The sequence below is a fragment of the Vigna unguiculata genome, chromosome 10 (assembly GCF_004118075.2).
Source record: "Vigna unguiculata cultivar IT97K-499-35 chromosome 10, ASM411807v1, whole genome shotgun sequence".
NCBI classification, from domain to species: domain Eukaryota; kingdom Viridiplantae; phylum Streptophyta; class Magnoliopsida; order Fabales; family Fabaceae; genus Vigna; species Vigna unguiculata.
Window position 1 is genome coordinate 14,691,267 of NC_040288.1, and position 4,778 is coordinate 14,696,044.

The following is a 4,778-nucleotide window of genomic DNA, read 5'->3' on the forward strand; positions in this document are numbered from 1 at the left end:
GTCTTTTTGGGAACAACATGGATGGGGCTGACCCATTGACCCATATATGGGAATCTGTTTGATGTTATCCAACAGAGGTATGTTCACCTCCACCTTCCTGAATGTTTCTAGGATCTCCCTATCAACCTCTTCCAAATTTTTACTTGGAATGGCTCTTGGAGGGAAAGGAAGAGGTATTGAGGGTGCAACAGTAGAGGTAGAAGGCGTAGAAGTCACACCAGATGTGGAAGGACCAGGTGCATGAGCATCAAACTTTCTTTGAAGTGTGGCAGGGTCGACTTCCTTTTTAGGTGTAGGCTCAGGAATGGGAACTTCAATGTTCTTCCCAGATCTTAATGTAATGGCACTCACATTTCTCAGATTCTCCACGGTGTCACAAATGTGATGGCAACTTGTCAGAATTGTGAGCCTGTGCTTGGTTTAGCTGAGTGGCCATCTGCCCCATTTGATTTGTCAAAGTCTGGATTGAGACCCTAGTCTCTTGTTGGAATTGCATATTTTGAAGGGCCATCGTCCTGACCAACTCCTCTAATGAAGTACAAAAAGGTGCATGTGCTGCAACAAAAGCTGGTGTGGGTACAGGTGGAACTGGAGCAGCTTGTGCAGGTGCAACTCTTTGTTGTGGAGGTGGCTGCAAATTTTGAAATTATTTGTTTTGTTACTGCTAGTTGCCCCGGTTTCCCCGTCTCAAATTAGGCTGATTCCTCCATCCTAGATTATATCTGTTTGGTGACAAATCATGGTGGTTTTGTTGTTGATGTTGGGGCCTATTGTTGTTAAAAATATTAGTTGCATAGGCCTGAGGAGTATCCACTGGTGTAGAAGAAGAAGCAGCAGCCTGTTGTTGCAATGCTGGGCAAGAGTTTGTAAAATGATCAACAGATGTACAAAGGCCACAAACTCTTGTAGCTGGAGCTCTCTGTTTAGAAGCAAGTTGGTTGACCAGCGTGGTAAGAGAACCAATCTTACTCGCCAACTTCTTCGTGTATTCGGTTGCCCCTACATCATGTACTCCTCTAACAACTATGGCATCACTACTTGTGCCAAATTATTGAGAATTGGAAGCCATGTTCTCAATTAGTTGCCTAGGTACAGCTGGGGTTATGTTACCAAGAGCACCACCACTTGCGACATCAATCATATTTCTATGCATGTGGTGCATGCCTTCATAAAAATATTGTAGAAGAAGATGTTGAAAGATTTGATGGTGAAGGCAGCTTGTACAAATATTTTTGAACCTCTCCCAATACTCATAAAGGGTCTCCCCAAATTGTTGCTTGATGCCAGAAATTTCCTGCCTTATGGTTGTTGTCCATAAAGCTGGGAAGAACTTGGCAAGGAACAATCTCTTCAGGTCATCCCAGCTCGTGATGGACCTGGGTGCTAGGTAGTACAACCAGTCTTTCGCATTGCCCTCCAACGAATGAGGGAAAGCCTTCAAGTATACATGGTCTTCTTGGACATTTGCGGGTTTCATGGTGGAACACACGACATGAAACTGCTTCAAGTGTTTGCACAGGTCCTCACCTGCAAGGCCATGAAACTTTGGCAATAAGTGTATTAATCTAGTTTTTAACACATATGGAACTTCCTCCTCAAGGTATTGAATGCATAAACTATCATAAGTGAACTCTAGTACAGTGAGCTCACTCATGGTCCTTTCATGAGGTGGAGGAGGTTGAGCCATGTTATCAGTATGAAAATCAAAATGCTCAGAATAAACAGTATGCTCAGAATGCAAGGAATGAGGAGTATCAAGAGTGTGATAAGAATCAGAAGAGTCAGGAAAAGTCACTGAATATTCAACATGCGAAGATGGATTCCTAAGATGCCTACATCCTCTGTGGAATGTCCTATCAATCTCAGGGTCAAATGGTCGTAATTCACTTGGGTTTCCCCTACTCATGCACCAAAATACATTAATTCTAGTGATATTGGCATAACATAGGGAATAACTACAAGTATACTCAAATGAACTCCAAATGACTTGAAAATTGGTAGGATTGTCCTTTGAGTGCTCAAACAGAACCACAAAAAATATCAGATGAAAACTCAAAGTACAAGTAGTTTTAAAATTTTTTCAAAAGTGGAAAAAATGAAGAAAAATCACAAAAAACATTGCTAAAATGTAGAAAATAGCATTTTTTGGAGAATTTGAGTTTGAAAATCAGCAAAGCGGGTTTGCATAAGGTAGGAAATCAAATTCCACCCCAAATGCATATAAAATAATAGTGATTCTGATAACCAGAGCAAAAGTTATGGTCCTTTGAAGTTTGACTAAAAATCAGTCGAAAAATTTTTTGAATCTCTCAACTCAGACCATACCAACTGGTCCAGCTATTTCTCCCATCAAGTTCAATGTCTTAAAAGTGGGGGGCAAAATTTCAAGTCAAAACAAGCATCGTAGCTACCAGAACAAAAATCTAGAAGTTAAATGCTAGAATCTGACACTATTCATGCACTATTCACTACTCTAGATGACACTATTCATGCACGCCGCGACACTATTCACTCTACTACACAAATAAACACACAGAAACAATACCACAATCAACATATACCAACTTAACCACACTTGAACTACACACACATACCAAAACATAGAACACAAACACACTGAAAATTTTACTTTGAACAAAACGATTGGTCTCCGGCCACGACGCCAAATTTGATAGAGGTCGTACCCCACCAAATTATAACACTTAAAATGCAGTATGTGACAGTTGAACCAAGTCATCACCCAACGACCAATACTTTTGTCCAAAGCTTCAAATTTCCAGATTCGAACACAACACAATAACACAAGGGGGTTTGGCAGGCAGATTCACAATGATTCCTTTATTCAATTGAAAGTCCACCAATCACAGATTACTAAATTAATTGTTCTATTCAAATTTGCTCTCATCAACCCTAAGTAATCAACAAAGCAAAAATTACCATGGATTCATTGTCATTAAGCATAACAAATTTTAGGCAATTAACACCCACAAATTGAAGCAAGCTATGATAGAACCCATAAACATTAAGCATGAATACGAGCCCCTCAATGTGAACACACGGATTTGAGAATAAGCATACATCAAAAACCGTAACTTATGAATTCTTAAAGAGGCAAATCAAGAGCAAAAGAGAGATTTCAAAACTTCAATCGAATGTAAAACGGTGTTGTGATATATAAATCCGAAAACCCTATGAATGGGTGTTGTTCCAAGTGAATAAAATCCACAAAATGAGTTGCCCAAGCTAGAAAACGAATTCAAAATGTACAACCCTCAATGGGTGCTGTCAAATGTGCATAAAAACGGTAAAAACTAGCCAAAAACGTGAAAAATCGCAACCTCCATGGAAGCTTGGAGAACGAAAATAGAGGTTGGAGAGAATGGGGGAGAAGAAGAGTGCGGCTGCTGCATGGAAAAGAGACCTAATTCTCGTGGTCCCATCTCCCCTTGCCATATTATTTACAAAAATGTCATTCTGCCACTCAGAATTACAAAATTGCCACTCTTGGGCCTCTAATGTTGGCCCATTCACTTAAATGACGTGGAAATGATGTGGCAATGATGTGGCAAGTCTCTTCAACTAAATATTAATGTCCAAGCTCCAAAATTGCTTCACCCAAATACCTAAAAATAATTAAAAATGAAAATTAGGCCAAATAATGCGAAATTAACCCAAATTCCGAACATTGGCCCAATAAAGCCCAACAGATGAAAACACATTAATGATGAACAATTAAGCCCTGAAAAACTGTCAAATGGGTACACAAAAGCTAGTGGAATGAAGGAAAATAATGTGACTCATCAGTAGCAAAGATTTTTAATAGATAAAAACAGATTTTGTCAGAAAAGAGAGATGAAAAAAAAATAGCAACCATATATGTCTACTATATCCAAAATGGAGAGAGTGACTTTTAATAGCTATGCACGTAAATGAGGAGAGAGAAGCAAATTAGAAAAGTCTAATGGGCCCCACAATTAAAGAAGAAAGAGAAAAATCCATATAAGAAATAAAACCAACAATATTATCCCTACCAGGTTCGAACGCAAGCACTTTTGCCCAACAACACGCACACAACCACCAAGCCAAATGTTTTCTCATATTACAATACTCACCATTTAATTATATACACACATCTGCAACATTAAATATAATATTAAAATTTAAAATAAATAAAATAATAACTTACATCACTTAAATAATTATTATAAATACAACAATAACTCAAATCACTCAAATAATAATTATTTCATATTTCACAATTTAATAACCTAATCAAGTCATTAGTTTTTCCCATGTGTTTTTCTTTAGTCTAATTTTTCTCGGGTCTTTACGTTTTCTGCACGTTTGGAAGTCTGGGCAGTTTCATTTTAACATTAGGACCTTGTTGAATCCATGTTTCATCTTCTATTCACGATTTGACAACTCACTTTGTTATTATTTCACGTTTTTGCTGCACCATTTTACGTTTTATGCACCATTTTCTTATCATTCAATGGTTTTATTCCATTTACAGTTGAGCTTTGGTTTGTAATCCATGGAGCACTAATTTAATGTGTTGATTTCTTGTAGAGAATGAATTGAAACCTTGAGGTTATTGTTTCATATGGTAGAGTTTACTTACTCCTCATTCAAATTTTATTTTTGTGCTTAATGGATGAAACTTCTCTTTAAGCTTATTTTGCAGAATGGGTCATTTGGTTTTGGGGCTGTTATCATGCTTAATGTTGCCATTACAGATGAATGAATGTGTGTTTTGCTTAATTGCGTGTTGAATTTTG

The 4,778-nt window shown here is 37.8% G+C and overlaps 1 non-coding gene across 1 annotated transcript; it reads left to right on the forward strand.

Moving 5' to 3' along the window:
- Positions 1-1,199: 1,199 nt before the first annotated feature.
- On the forward strand, positions 1,200-1,306 carry LOC114167989. Its single transcript, XR_003600588.1, has one exon. It is a non-coding gene; the product is annotated as a small nucleolar RNA R71 (small nucleolar RNA).
- Positions 1,307-4,778: the final 3,472 nt, after the last annotated feature.